The 17161-nt window shown below is 36.3% G+C and overlaps 1 pseudogene; it reads right to left on the bottom strand.

The window, feature by feature from the left end:
* Positions 1-3815: 3815 nt before the first annotated feature.
* On the bottom strand, positions 3816-5265 carry LOC119620184 (alcohol dehydrogenase class-3 pseudogene; annotated as a pseudogene).
* Between the last annotated feature and the right edge of the window lie 11896 nt (positions 5266-17161).

Raw genomic sequence — 17161 nt, 5'->3', positions numbered from 1 at the left:
AAACAAACAAACAAAAACAAACAGAAATGAACTCTGCATGTTTAGCTGCATGACCAGACCAATCCCAGTTCACTCATTGAGTGTTTTCATTTTAAAACCTATCAAACAGACAGTAAGTGAGCTCCTTGAGATCAAGCTCCATATTTCATTCCCCTTTACAATTCCTTCAGTACGATGCTTTGTATAGCATAAGCACTTGAGAAATAATTATTTAATTAAAGAAAATGGATATCACGGTGTGTTGTGTGAAAATGTTTACAGTTTTGAGCTTGAGTGTCAGCTCGGTCACGTGCTAACTTTATGATATGAGTAAATCATTTAACTTCTCAAGTTCTTAGTTTAACCATCTGTAAAAATAAGTTAGTAATGGCGTCTAATTTACAGGTTTATTGCAAGGATTAATGAGTGTGCTTAAAAATTTCTCTCCTCAGTTTGTATTCATTTATTCAACATGCAGTTAATGAATGCCTGCTTTGTCCTAGGCAGAGTTCCATGATCTTTTGGGATACGTCAGTGAACAGAATAGATAAAAACTCTCGCTATCATAAAACCTGTGTTCTAGTTAGGAAGAAGCAATTTAAAAACCAAACAATGAATCAGCCAACCAATCAATTGCATAGAATGTTAGAAGGCCACAAGTGCCCTGGAAAGAAGAAAAAGAGCAGGAAGAGAGGATAGGAATCACAGGGTGTGACCCAGGGGTCATACTAGAATATTGACTTGAGTATTCAGAGCAGGCTGTACAGGTGATTTAGGCAATGTTTGAAGGAGGTGAGGGAGTTAGTTAAGTAGGTATCAAAGAGAAAAGCCTTCTGGGTTAGGCCAACATCCTTGGGTAGAAGGATTTCAGGGGAGGCTACAGGTGGATGAGTGGGCAGAGAACGGATTGGGAGATCACAGTCAGAGAAGTAAGGATGGGAGTAAGCAGTGGTAGACATTTAGGGCCTTGTAGGGTCTTGTCAATATTTTTGGTTTTCCTTTGGGTCAAACTGGGTACCGTTGCAGGGGTTGAGCAAAAATGATGTGACCTGCCTTTTATTTTACTCATGTTTAGTGTGTGGAACACAGTGGACACCCAGTATACCTCTGGCAATGCTTATGAATTAAAATTAATATTTTTGATGATTACTCATGATTTTCTTCCATCACAATAAAAGTTTGGTAGCATCTATAGCATGCCAAAATGGTCAACAAAATAAAACAAACAAGGAAATTTCCATTAGTCTATTCCTGTTGTCTAGGTTAACTGAAGATTATTAATAATGTATTTGAATTTTTATTTTCCAAAGAGTTAGATCTTAGAAAGTGAACAAATTCTGACTTATAGAAAAGTCAGTATAAAATGTCCTATCTTTTCTTCTTAAGTGCTCTGGAAACTTATGACAAATTTTGGTAGAATTTAAAGTAATTTAGTTTTCTTAAACATTATACCACTTTTCTACTAAGGGATTTTTCTGACCTATGCCTGGTAGAAGTGTTGAGTGAGACCTTCACCCTCTAGTGAAGTGGACTGATTTCACTGATTTCAGTCTGGTTATTGTGCTATTTGGGGTTTAGTTAGTTGCACTGCTTTTTCCTTTTCTTCAGACACTTATCCAGGTCTCTCTATTACTCATGCTGCTTGGCAGTACCAGAACTTAAGAACTTGCACAGAGTGCCTAATTTTCTTCTTTTCTGACTTGCCACTACATTCTTCTAAGAATTCCCTTACTTCTAATCAGAAGAAACAATTTAAGACACGCTTTTCTTACCTTCAAAGGGTCTTGAGGGCACAGTCACAACAACTATACTAGTTACAATTTAATTAAATGACATTCTTTGCTCAGTAAATTACTACATCTACAGACATTTAGTCTTCAAATTATCTCAGAAGGAAAAAAATTCTCACAAATTTGACAAATGCTCATAAAACAAATGTTTGAACTCCTTTACCTTTAAAATCATTTCATGCAATTTATTGACAGATCTTTGGTCCATAAAATGACAATACTTTCTGAAATTTATTATATGCCATTCAAACATATTGATGATGTATTCAATACAGTAAAAATATTTGATTTTCTTAGTTTTCTATATAGCTATCATCTTATTTATATCTCTATAACTTGTTTCAAAGATTTAAAACACCAGTAAGTGATTTTTTTAATCCACTGGTGTACATTGAGGTAGACAGAATAATGGTCTCCCAAGGATGCCCATGTCCTAATCCCTGGAACCTGTGACTATGTTCCTTACATGACAAAAGGGACTTTGAAGATGTAATTTGGTTAGGGATCTTGAGATAATGAGAGCATGCTGAATTACCTGGGTGGATGTAATGTATTATAATTATAAATGTCCTTTTAATTAGGAGACTAGATAAGTAGATAACAGAAAGAAGATCCCAGGGTAGGCCAAAGAGGGTCAAAGTTAGAGAAGCTGATGTGGCAAGAGCAGAGGCTGGAGTGTATGGCCACGAGTCAAGGAATGGTGGCAACCTCCAGAATCTGTAAGAGGCAAAGCAGGTTCTCCCTAAGAGCCTCCAGGAGGATTTTGTTGGAACCTGAGGACACCTTGATTTTGGCCCAAGGAGACTGGTTTTGGACTTCCCATCTCCAGACCTGTAAAGTAATAAATTTTGTTTTAAGCCACCACATTTGTGGTAATTAATAGCAACAATAGAAAACAAATAAAGCATATCTATGTGATGAAAACAAATTCACATTTTAAAAAGTTGATAACAGGTTTATGTAGTCAATATATTTGTTGGTACAAAAATACAGAGTAAGAAATAGGATTCAGTTTTAGTTTTATGTAATTCATATAGATGCGAAACTAAAGCCAAAGAGTGTCTCATAAGATCTTTTTGAATACACTATTACAGGCATAACCAACAGTTCAGCAATTTATGAGATTATCCTGAGGCTAATATGTTTGAATGAGATGTCAGAGACAGCTGTAGTTAAAATTGGGAAGAAACAAACCTCATTGTTGATTGTTGCCCATCACTACCCCCTTCTGGGGTCTTTCATCACTAGTGTCACCTCCTCCATCTGATTCTTACTTCTGCTCTATGGTAAAGTAAAATATCTGATAAACTTGATAAACTGTTACTTATGCTTATTTTATTATGCTTAGTTTAATTTGGTGAATATAACCAGAGGTATTTATATTTTTGAACAGGTATTTATATACTTGGAAGAAATCCAAAGGAGGAAAACACCTATGGGAAGATTTTTTTTTTTTTTTTGACGGATTTTCGCCCAGGCTGGAGTGCAGTGGCGCCATCTCAGCTCACTGCAAGCTTCGCCTCCCGTGTTCAAGGCGATTCTCCTGCCTCAGCCTCCACAGTAGCTGGAACTAGTTGTCCGCCACCACGCCCGGCTAACTTTTTTGTATTTTTAGTAGAGATGGGGTTTCACGGTATTAGCTAGGATGGTCTTGATCTCCTGATCTCGTGATCCACCCGCCCCGGCCTTCCAAAGTGCTGGGATTACAGGCATGAGCCACCGTGCCCGGCCACCATCAGGAAGATTTTAAGTATCATGAAATGTTAAGAGAAACTGGATAGGGCTAGAAGGCGTGATGGGGGTTCTCAAATTTCAACATATGGTGGTATGTTACCATATGGGCATAGGGTAGAAATTTCAACCTGATTTATTTTGAAGTTTTAAAATTTTCAATTTTTGCTCAATGTAAAAAATTTTGAAAGTATAAATAAAATAAAGTAAGTATAATATTACTGTAATATGAAGCCATATTAACAATCACTAATAATACTGTTGGGTACTTCTTTCTGACATTATTTCAGGTATTTTTTTATTTTTTTATTTTTTTATTTTTATGTTTATTATTATTATTTTTTTTTTTTGCAAAAATTACTTTTATTATGTTAAAATATTCCTTAATGAGCTAGCAATTATTTATGTGAAGGAGAGTCCGGAAAACAGGTTCATGACTGAATTATCCTTGTCCTTGATTATATTCATGAATTACAAATATCACACTATTCTCTGGAGTAGCTGTGAAGCTCTACGAGGCTGTGAGGTTAGAGGCGCTTCTCCCTGCCTGTTAAGCTGCTCCCATCGCATCACAACAGGAGGGACATTATTTTTCTCTTTTGAATTAAATCTTTACAACAGTTCGAATGCTCTTTCCAGAATGCATCAGTTCAAAGGTTTTGTTAATTTCATCAAAAGACAGATTGTGAGTCACAAATTCATCAACTTTTATCTTTTTGGACATATATTCAGACACCAACTTTGGGACACTTTCAACACTCTTCCATCCTCCAAAGGCAGTGCCTTTCCATGTGTGACCTGTTACCAGCTGGAATGGACGAGTGGCAATTTCTTCACCTGAAGCAGCTACTCCAACCACCACGCTGACGCCCCAGCCCTTGTGACACGCCTCAAGTGCTGCTCTCATGACCTTCACATTACCAATACATTCAAAGGAATAGTCCACTCCTCCATCAGTCATCTCAATGAGCACTTCCTGGATGGGTTTACTAAAATCCTGAGGGTTAATACATTCAGTGGCTCCAAACTCTTTGGCCCTTGCAAATTTATCTTTATTGATATCCACACCAATGATCCGGGATGCACCAGCCACTTTACAGCCCATGATAACTGCCAATCCAACTCCTCCCAGGCCAAAGACCGCACAAACAGAGCCAGGCTCCACCTTGGCAGTGTTCACAGCAGCACCATAACCAGTTGAAATGCCACAACCTAGAAGGCAGACTTTATCCAAAGGTGCTAAAGGATCTATTTTAGCAACAGAGATATCAGCCACAACTGTGTATTCAGAGAATGTGCTGGTTCCCATGTAATGCAAAATTGTCTTTCCTTTGCAAGTAAATCTGCTGGTACCATCTGGCATTAATCCTTTCCCTTGAGTGACTCTTATCTTCTGGCAAAGGTTAGTTTTAGGATTTAGACAAAATTTGCATTCTCCACACTGTGGGATGTAAAGTGGGATGACAGTGTCACCCGCCTTCAGTTTAGTAACTCCCTCGCCAACACTTTCCACAATTCCAGCACCTTCATGTCCCAAGATCACTGGAAAACAACCCTCAGGATCAGCTCCACTCAGGGTATAGGCATCGGTGTGGCAAACTGCAGTGGCAATGATCTTGATTCGAACTTCATGAGCCTTTGGGGGTGCCACCTCTATCTCCTCTATGGAGAGAGGCTTTCCAGCCTCCCAAGCAACTGCAGCCTTGCACTTGATAACCTGGTTCGCCATGTCCACGGGTTTTGGTCAGCACCGGGTGCGGATATTCGGAGTCCAGGTATTTTTTTAAAAAAATACTTTATTTTTTCATCTTTTTTCACTTAACATTATGTCATGAGAATTTTTGTTGAAATTTTGTTGATTGATAACATTGTGTTTCTTTGATTTCTTTTGAAAATTAATAATGTTAATAGTTTATTTGAACTTTTGTGATTTATCTGTTCATTATTAGTGTTAGGAGACAGCAGGATTTTTTTTTTTTTTTTGTCATTTAAAATCATCTTACATTAGTAAGAACACTAATCATGTATCTATTGTAATTATTGTTTAAATAAAATTAAATGTTTTCCCAGTCTCTTATATGTCTTTTATTTCTATTTTAATGGGTTTTGCTATGTTGATATTCAAATTTTATGCAATTCAATCCATCAATCTTTTCTGTTGAAATTTCCTTTATTATTTTTAATCTTAGAAAGTTCCTCCTTCAAGATATTTATATTTTAGATATAGATTATTATATTTAATCTGATATTATTTTAAATTTTAAAATAATATCCAAATATGATATTTTAGATTTTAGATTCATTTATATTTTCTTATGAATTTTAAATCTGGAGTTTACTGGTTTTACTGATTTATTTAATATTAATCTGAGTTCAGTTAGGCCCTTAGGATTTATATGGAAGTGTGTTGGGAGATAATGCCCTATGGGTCTTTCATGATTTGGCACAATTTGTGTTGAAAGACACTAATTGTTCTTTGTTTCACACTCTCTTTTCAAGGATATTTGTTAAGCAAGCAGGCTTGGAAGATAGGCATAGTGTCTCCCTTCAGAGCAAAGGGCAGGCATGCTTACTGAACATTATGAAATATTCAGATTTCCTGAACTTAGGGTTCCTCTTTTGTACTGCAACTCACATATATGCAGTATCAGTCTGGGCCCATTGCATCCCCACTCTTGGACCTGGTGGCAATAAACACTGATGCAAGTATGCTCTGGCTCAGAAGAGCTGAGAGCAATAAAGTTCTTTATCTCTAACATAGCATTCATGAAACTGGCATACTAACATTGATTTTCAAGTAGTGAATAATCTTAGATATTTTGCTATTCTTGACAAGTAAACTATTTAACTTTAAATAACAGCTGATAAAATACTTGCTCATTAAGCAGGTCTATATCATCATGTTGTTATATATTCTACATCTAGTTTAAAATACAAGGCATGTGTCTTGGTCAGATTTGTGCAGCTATAACAGAATACCTGAGAGTGGTTTATTTATTGTCTTATTGTTCTGGAGGCTGGGAAGTGCAGCATTGAGGGACTGGCATCTGGTGATGACCTTTCTGCTGTATCATCTCACGGCGGAAGGGCAAAAGAGGATGAGAGAGTAAGAAAGGGCAGAACTCATTATTTTATATGGAACCTAATCCCTTGATAATAAACTCACTTTTGAGATTAATTCATTGCGTTCATTCATTCGTGAGGGCATTGCCTCCATGACATACATCTCCCATTAGGCCCCACCTCCCAACAGCACTGCATTGAGGACAAGTTTCCAACATATGAACTTTTGGGGACACATTCAAACTATAGTAGCATGGTTTGTATCTTTAATGCTACGATAGTGTGAATGTTGTATTAAAAGAAATAAGGGACTTTTCTCCAATAGTTGGGTCTTTAAAATGAGTTAGTATTTTGAGATTCATTTGATTGCTTTTATAAAAAATTTATTAATAAAAATCAGTGTTTCACAGTTTTGAGACTTATTCTCACTTTAAATTGCTTGGCTAAGCAATAGGTCATACTTAATCAGGATAGCTAAACTAACATTTTTTGGATAACGAACCAAAAGCATAAAAAATTCATTTAGGAGATCATGCACCAGATATTTGCAGATGAGGAAAAAATTAATAAATATTTAGAATCCCACAAATTAATATAACACACCACAGTCTTCTATGCTAGTGCATACATATAGTTATATATATATAATGTACGTATAGTATATATGCACATTCAACAGCGAGACAGAAATTATGCTATGATATAAAAGCAATAGAAAGAAACTGCAAATTTCAACTGATCTTTTTAATGTTAAGTGTAAACAAATGCTAGTTGACTATTTTTTCAGTAGTAAAAAAGGTGAAAATAACTATTTTGTTGTTATAATGTTTAGAAACATCTGGTCATTCTCTTTTTTTCAATAAGGAAACACAAAAAACAATACAAAATGTAATTTTAACTGTCAGTTTCTGCATAATTTCAATATCCCTGTAGCTTAAAACAATACTTTTTTTGTTATTATTCACATTACATGTGGGCTTGGGGTAACTATGGGTTGTACTGAGCTGGAATAGGGTCTAGGTTGTAGGTTAGGTTTGTGCATCTCCCCAAATATTTGCATTTTATAACTCAGAGGGAAGGAATTGTTTCTATTGGAGACAGCTCTGTTTCTTGTCAGAAGGCATACATGAAAGACCAAGCCAAATACTGCAATGGCATGGGAAACTTCTATGCAGGTATGTTAAATATTAAGTCCTTTCACATCTTACTGGCCAAAGGATGTTGCATGACAAGCCCCGAATCTGTAGGCTGGGGAACTAAACTAGACATGGCTAAATTGGCAAGAGAGCAAATAATTGTGAGCAAATAAAATCTACTGCAGGAAAGTGTTAATGGTGCATGGACAAAAGATAGTAAAACTCTTAGCTAAAAATTGTGTAGCAATTGATTGGACTAACAGTACACTGATTACCTTTGAGTATCAAAGGTCACTGTCTTCTTTTCTCACCTATATTACTATATTTCTGTCATATTAATCTTACCCTTACTCTCTTCATGAAATGTCTCCTAAAAAATTTCTGTTAGAAAAACGATCAGATTTGGCATTGCTTTATACTATGGATAGTTTAATGCAAATAAGAACTATATTTATATTGTGCCACTATTTGAGTTATTTTGAGATTTTTAATCCTCTTTCCAAAACACGTGTAAGGCATTTGTAGAAATCAATCGGTCTATTTGGAGAGTAGGGTTTTTGCGGATCATTGAAAAGTTAGATTGAAAAAATGGGTCTGAGCCTGATTGTGTAGGATTTTTAGTATTAGTTTAGCTATTAATTTGCAAATAGCAAAACTAAAATAATCCCATTTCATCCTCATTCTAATAGTTTACTGGGTTTTAATTCAGAAAGTGAAATAAAAGTTAACCTAACCACAAGCCTTTTCTGTTATTCAAATCGTACCCTATTCCTTTCTCAAGGCCCTGTTAAAATTCTACCTAGATCGTGAAAGCTGCCTCCAGGCCTCAGTAATCTCTTTTTAAATTTAATTTAGTTTAATTTAATTTAATTTAATTTAATTTACTTATTATTACTTTTTGAAACGGAGTCTTGCTCTGTCGCCCAGACTGGAGTGCAGTGGCGTGATCTCAGCTCACTGCAGGCTCCGCCTCCCGGGTTCACGCCATTCTCCTGCCTCAGCCTGCCAAGTAACTGGGACTAGAGGCGCCCGCCACCACGCCCAGTTAATTTTTTGTATTTTTAGTAGAAAGGGGGTTTCACCTTGTTAGCCAGAATGGTCACGATCTCTTGACCTGGTGATCCACCCACCTCAGCCTCCCAAAGTGCTGGAATTACAGGCGTGAGCCACCATGCCAGGCCCCAATCTCTTTATTTTTCTAGAGTCCAAGACATTAAGATTTTTAGTCCAAAAACTATGCTTTAATCATTAAATGGATAAAAGAAAAGAAGTTTGAAAGGCTAAGAAAAATTATGAAGTTATGTGTCTGAAGCCATGCTTGACCTTCTGTTCACCTACTCTGAGTACATTTAGGAAAAAAAAAAAAGGCATTTTAACTTGCTCATCGTTTTGGATGCCAATATTTTAATAGTTTCACCAAAATATTAGGTGGCATAATTATATGTATTTGTATATATGTGTATATATATTTAGTATGTGTATGATGTATGCATATATACACACACCCCAAGTATATGCAATATATACACACACATATATGCCATATGTGTAATGTATACAAATATTTGCCATATATACAAACATATTATATATTAATTTCATTTGGAATGGTAAAGGGGAGTTATGAAATATTTACAAAAGTATGTCATTGAGTCTGATAAGGCTGGATATTACTGTACTAAAAATGGCACATTTGTACATAGGGAGATAAATTTAGAAACATCATTGTGGCATCAAGATCGAGGATGGGCTGCAAGATACTGAGACCTGAGACAAAAAGTAAAAATCATGAGCCTGAGGTAGGTAACTTTTATACATTTCAAAAATTGAAAATCATGTAAAGTTTTATTTGAAAGGAATGCCGCTGCTAAGAAGAAGGTTGAAAATCAGTATTTAAAAATAACTTTCAAAAAATATTTAAAGTTTCTAAGAAAATTTTTAAAAAGTAGAAAAATAAAAAAAGTCATTTATGATGCCTCACACCCGTTAACCTTTTACTATAAACATTTTTGTTAAATTTCATTTCTGTAAAATGTGTAGGCATTTAACACTATCTTCAGAAACGACTTTTGAAATAAGATAAATACCTCCACATGGTGCCCCTCCAACAAAATCAAATGAAGCAGAAGGTTCTAATATAAAGCATAAAGTCTTCCTATCCCCTGTCCCAGTTCCTAGAGACAATTACTTTTTACTGTTACTATTCTTGTTGTGGATAGGATAGCATCAAATATTTGTAATTCCAATTGATATGGGACCTCTTGGTCTGTTCATCACATAATGGAAGTATGTATGTGTGTGTAGGTAAAACTGACATACAATAAATTACACATTTTTGAAAGTACAATTTGATGTTTTAATAGATGAGTAGAACCATGAAACTACCACCACAACCACGATGAACAATTTCATCACCCAGGAACTCTTCTTTTTCATCTCTTTTCCCTCCCTTCCTGCTCTTCCTCATCCTGTACCTCTCCTTAAGCAATCGTTGATCTGCTTTCTGTTGCTATAGGTTAGTTTACATTTTCTAGAATTTTATATTAATGGAATCACACAGTGCACTCTTTTTATTTGCCTTCTTTCATTCAGCATAATTATTTTGATATTTAACAGATAGTTGTGTATACCAATAGTGGATTCCTTGTTATTGCTGGGGAGTGTTTTGTAGTCTGGATAGCCTACAATTTATTTATCCACTTACTTACTAATGGACATTTAGGTTATATAAAGTTTTTGGCTATTACTTATCAAACAGCTATGGAAATTTGTAGTTAATTCTTTGTATAGATGTGTGCTGATTTAATTTCTCTTTTATAAATAGAAGTGGAAGGGTTGGATTGTAAGAAAAATGTATATGTGCATGTACATGCATAGACGATATCTAGAAGCATACACATCAGATGGTTTATGAAGCTATAGCTAGCAACAAGAAGCATAGGGAAAGGAAACAAGGGGGCTGGAACTAGGCTTATTTTTTGTTTTTATCTATATTGTTTGAAATGTTTAAGATAATATGTTCATGTATTTCTTTTGGAAAATATTTTCCCAATATTATTGAATTCTTGTAGAAAAATATAACTTTTTAATGCAAGACTGAAATTTCTAGTCTTCAGTTCCTTTCCCCTGTATTGATGTAGCTCTTTTAATTACAGGATTATTATACAGGATTTTTTATTAAGTTGAGATTTCATAAGAAAACATTTTTAGTGTTAGAGCAGAATAAGCTTCCAGGTTTTGCATATGTAATTTTGTGTATGTGTATATGTACATGCATATGCATGTGTGATTGGAATTCAATTAAAAACATTTTTTTCAAACATAATTTAGGGAAATCAGTCTGTGAAGATAGAAGCTTAAAGAATACATTTGCTCTTTAGAGGAATAAGGATAACCCATGTATATTATCTTCAAATTGTACTCATCTATTTAAATTAAACTGCTTTATACATGCCAATAAAATGTCAGATATGGCTAAAATAAGAAAAGACAGAAGAAATAGTCCCATTTTCAAATTGTACACCTGTTTTAATTGCAGAAGGAAAGGACTTTTCAATTACTTAAAGAAAACCTCTGAAAATAGGGATTCATAGCATGGTAGTCATTGAGTATAAATTCTCAAAAAGCCACAGTTCATTTTGACGACCAAGCCTTCTAAAAGCAAAGTGTGAGTAAATGTAATTATAACATATTTCTAGAGCAATTTCCTAGAGGCAGTGGGATATGAGTCTGGGGGCTCCACTGTTAGTTCTTTTACTTAGTTTGTCACCACTTAATATTAGTTTTATTTTTTTAAAGAAGGGATAAATAATAAATTCCGATGGGTCATGAGAATTACATGAATACAGTAACAAAACAAGGATACCTTCTCTCACCGCTCCTGGTCAACATAGTATTGGAAGTTTTAGCCAGGACAATCAGGCAAGAGAAAGAAATGAAGGGTATTCCAATAGGAAGAGAGAAAATGAAACTGCCTCTGTTTGCAGATGACACAATCTTTTATCTAGAAAACCCTATTGTTCTCTTCCCAGAAGCTCCCTAAACTGATAAGTAACTTCAGCAAAGTCTCAGGATACAAAATCAATGTGCAAAAATCACAAGCATTCCTATACACCAACAATAGACAAGCAGAGAGCCAAATCATGAATGAACTCCCATTCACAACTGCTACAAAAAGGATAAAATACTTAGGAATAGAACTAATAAAGAAAGTCAAGGACCTCTTCAAGAGGAACTACAAACCACTGCTAAAGGAAATTAGAGAGGACAGAAACAAATGACAAAACATTCTGTGCTCATGGATAGGAAGAAGCAATATTGTGAAAATGACCCTACTATCCAAAGTAATTTATAGATTCAGTGCTATTCCCATTAAACCACCAACAACATTCTTCACAGAATTAGAAAAAAACTACTCTAAAATTCATATGGAACCAATAAAAGGGCCCATATAACCAAGACAATCCTAAGCAAAAAGAACAAAGCTAGAAGCATCATGCTACCTGACTTCAAACTACATTACAAGGCTACACTAAACAAAACCCCATGGTACTGGTACCAAAACAGACACATAGAGCAATGGAACAGAATAGAGATATCAGAAGTAATACCACACATCTACAACCATCTGATCTTTGACTAACCTGACAAAAACAAGAGATGGGGAAACGAGTCCCTATTTAACAAATGGTGCTGGGAAAACTGGCTAGCCATATACAGGAAATTAAAACTGGACCCCTTCCTTACACCTTATACAAAAATTAGCTCAAGGTGGATTAAATACTTAAATATAAAACCCAAAATGATAAAAACCCTAGAAGAAAATTGAGGCAATGCCATTCAGGACATAGGCACGAGCAAAGATTTCATGATGAAATCAGCAAAAGCAATTGCGGTGAAAGCAAAAATTGACAGATGGGGTCTAATTAAACTAAAGAGCTTCTGTACAGCAAAATAAACTGTCATCAGAGTGAGCAGACAACCTATAGAATGGGAGAAAATGTTGCAATTTATCCACCTGACAAACGGTTAATATCCAGAGTCTAGAAGGAACTTAAACAAATTTACAAGAGGAAAACAAGCAACCCCATAAAAAAATTTGGCAAAAGACATGAAGAGGCACTTCTTGAAAGAAGACATTTATGCCACCAACAAACACATGAAAAAAAAAGTTCATCATAACTGGTCATTAGAGAAATGCAAATTAAAACCACAATGAGATACCATCTCACACCAATCAGAATGGCAATTATTAAAAAGTCAAGAAACAACAGATGCTGGTGAGGCTGTGGAGAAATAGTATGGGTTTACACTGTTGTTGGGAATGTAAATTAGTTCAACCATTGTGGAAGACAGTGTGGCGATTCCTCAAAGACCTAGAATCAGAAATACCATTTGACCCAGTAACCCCATTACTGGGTATATACTCAAAGGAACATAAATCATTCTATTATAAAGATACATGCATGCATATGTTCACTGCAGCACTATTCACAATAGTAAAGACATGGAATCAGGCCAAATGCCCATCAATGATAGACTAGATAAGGAAAATATGGTACATATATACCATGGAATACTATGCAGCCATAAAAAGTAATGAGACCATGTCCTTTGCAGGGACATGGATGGAGCTGGAAGCCATCATCCTCAGCAAACTAAAGCAGGAACAGAAAACCAAACACTGCATGTTCTCACTTATAAGTAGGAGCTGAACAGTGAGAACATATGGACACAGTGAGGGAACAATACACACTGGGGCCTGTAGAGGGGTGTCAGTGGAGGGAGAGCATCAGAATAAATAGCTAATGCATGCCGGGGTTAATACCTAGGTGATGGGTTGATGGGTGCAGCAAACCACCATGGTACATGTTTACCTATGTAACAAACCTGCACGTGTCCTGCGTGTGCATCCCAGAACTTAAAATAAAATAAAATAAAATAAAATATATATAATAAGGTAAATGAGAAAAAATACATAGAGTATATCTAATGCTTAACATCACAAGTAGCAGCAAATATTTAGGATTTCCAGATTTCCTGAACTTAAAGTAATCACAAGTATTTCTGGATTCCTAGAATATTCCAGGGAAAAGCTAAATACTACAAGTCACCACCTACCTCACCTCTGGCCCCAAATGTTTCTGTCCATATCAAATGACTTCCAAAATGAATTTCAGTATGAGAGGTAGCATGATGCAATAGTTAGGAACCTGATAGTATAGGTCCTAAACCTGAACTTGCCACTAAATGGCGTGTGAGTTGGATCAATATTTACCCTCATGACTAGTTTCCTCATCTACTTCCCCTATTTGAGGATTGTGAAGATTCACTAAGTTAATATGTGCTGCTGATGTTTAGGACAGTGCCAAGCTTATTGTAAGAGCAATACAATGTTTGCTATTGCAGTTTTTACTAAAATTGAACCGTGCTATTATTTTTGCAGTGCCTCACAATGGAAGGAGAAAAAACCATTTTTTTTCTGCCTCTACCTCATATACTGTGAGCATTACTCTAACATCCTGATCCCAAATAGAGTACGTTGTCTTTTTAAGGATACAGAGAGGACTTCTGCATGACAATCCATCTTCAAGTAACTTAATGCATCCCCTTTCTCCTGAGGAATTAGACAGGAATCAGCAGGGTCAGTCTTTCCCTTTAAGTAGCGTGTAAGGGACAAACCCAGCTGCCTATTTGTCTCTATCCCAAGAGGCATGGGAAGTGGGGATGCTGGTTTTTTGTTTGTTTGTTTGTTTTGTTTTGTTTTTTGAGACTATGTCTGGTTTTGTTGCCCAAGATGGAGTGCAGTGGCACAATCTCTGCTCACTGCAACCTTTACCCCTTGTTCTCAAGTGATCCTCATACCTCAGCCTCCTGAATAGCTGGGACTACAGGTGCGCATCATCGTGCTGGACCATTTTTTAAAAAATTGTTTTTGTTGAGATGGAGTTTTGTCGTGTTGTCCAGGCTGGTCCCAATTCCTGGGCTCAAGCGATCTACCCATCTCAGGCTCCCAAAGTGTGGGGATTACAGGTGTGAGCCACCATGCCCAGCCATATCTTTCATGATAACTATAAAATGTGTGCAAGCATGACATATCAAGCATTGGGAAAAAATATAATTTATGACAACCTTCCAGACTCCCTGCCAGAATACTGGCCATACTTAGTGAGCAGGGTTTCCAGATCATGGGAACATAATTACACGAAAAATTATTCCTTGTTTATAGGAAATGCAAGTATAGCTGAGCATCTCTCTATTCACTAAATCTGTCAATCCTTTTGGAAGAGTGAGAGATGCAGTTTTATAAGATCACTCAGCCATAGTTTAACTGAATATAAATGATCCTTGTGAAATGGGCTCTTCAAGAACTTTAGTGTCCCCAGGTAAACTGTGCTGGATTCCTATTGTATTAGCTTTTGCCAAAACAATATAAAGTGAGCTTGAAATGTTCTTAAACCTGGAAAACTCAACTTTTGGAGGTCTTTTAGGTGTCTATTAAAGAATAGAAGAAAAAATTCTTTTAACAGAATCTTTAGGTTTCACCAAAATGTGTCTTGCAAATGCCTCCATTAGCAGCAAAAGCTCTGTTCCCCTTCAGGTGATTAATATCACATTCCCTCTTACTCCTTCATGTGCTCATTCAACACAGGACTTGAATTTCATTTATAACCTTTTGTATTTTTAATAGTGATGCAGAATATCTAGTTAAGAAAAAAGAATCACCTGAGAAAACCAAATAACTTTAAATTAATTTTCCAAGCACACAACAAACGTTCCAAATATCACATGACAAAATAAATACCTGGTATCTATTTCATCATTTCCAGGATTCAATAAGTTCTTTGCTTTTGATGTCTTCAGGCCTTGGCACCATTTCTCTCTTCTTGGAACATTCTGTTTCCTCCCTCTTAACTCCCTCTTAACTCCAAATAGTTCACTGATAACTCGTCGGTCTATTCTCAGTTTGTATAAAGTTTGTTCTAAGAAGTCCTTCTGGGATCCCCAATTCCAGGTTAAGCATCCTGACTACCTGTTCTCTTAGCTTCTGTTCTTCTAGTCACAGTCTTTGTCACACCTTGCTGTAGTTATCCCTTTACATGCCATCATCTACTACTACACTCCAAGTTCTAGGTGGATAGCGATGGTGTTTGTAGTCTAGCGCCTACCTAGCACACAGCAGTCCCTGAATAAACATATATGCGTAAGTATATGAATGTATAACAGTCTCCTATGGCCCTAGCTCTTATTTTAAAATAAACAGGTTATTCATTCTTAACAAAAAAATTCACTAAGCTGAGAATAGAAAATACAGTTTCTCACATTCCTATTTCATAGAGAATATAACTAAATCTTTCTTCTTCAGAGAGGGGTGAGGAACTTGGGGAGTGAACTAATGTCTTATTGTCAACTGCTAAAATATGTTTTAGAGATGTGATTCCTTTAAACCAAAATGTGCTGATTCTAGTTCCATCAACTGAACACTGAGCCCTCAAAAACAGTTGAGAAAACAGTGTGCTCAAGGCAAAGGAGAATATTTTCAGAGGTCAGTGATGTTCCATCTTTATCCCCTGAGGAAGAAATATATTTAAGCTCACAATTTTTAAAAACAATATTATCTTTTTTATCTATTGGATGACATAGACTAAAGAGCTATAATAAATGCATTACAAAATATATTCACTCATGGCACCTTATAAGTTAATTTCTTGCTCCTGTAACAGTTCAGATCGGGTGTTCACCTGAGTGAGATGACTTTCTCCACGTAGTCCTTCAACGATCTAAGCTCTTCTTATCTTGAAGCTTCACCATCCCCTAGAACCTGTCATTTGTGTCCAGATGGACTGGTGAAGACAGAAAGCTGGGAGGGAGAAAAAAATGTGGTGGTTGCATTCCTGCTTTCCTGAAAGGCCTGGCCCAGAAGACACACATATCTTTTCTGATCCCATCCTAGCTGTAATCCCAGCACTTTGGGAGGTCGAGGCAGGTGGATCACGCAGTCAAGAGATTGAGACAATCTTGGCCAATATGGTGAAACTCTGCCTCTACTAAAAACACAAAAAATTAGCTGGGTGTGGTGGCACATGCCTGTAGTCCCAGCTACTCGGGAGGCTGAGGCAGGAAAATCGCTTGAACCCGGGAGGCAGAGGTTGCAGGGAGCTGTGCTAGTGCCACTGCACTCCAGCCTGGTGACAGAGCGAGACTGTGTCAAAAAAGAAAAGAAAAAAGAAAAAAAAGAAGAAGAAGGAGAAAATAGATCTGGGTGGAGAGCTAGTAATCTCTGTCCCATAATCTTAGGTCTCTGACAGTGCTAGCTGCCATAGCCTGTACCTACATGGAGCCACCCAATGGATTAGTTTTACCATTTCCTCTCAGTTCTCAAACATCACACAAAATATAAGGAATATATCGATATATTTCCTTAATTCATAGTGTCACTCTTATTCTCAGAATACTGGTTCT

This window comes from Chlorocebus sabaeus, chromosome 17 (assembly GCF_047675955.1).
Source record: "Chlorocebus sabaeus isolate Y175 chromosome 17, mChlSab1.0.hap1, whole genome shotgun sequence".
NCBI lineage: Eukaryota > Metazoa > Chordata > Mammalia > Primates > Cercopithecidae > Chlorocebus > Chlorocebus sabaeus.
This window is presented reverse-complemented; position numbering and strand designations above follow the sequence as displayed.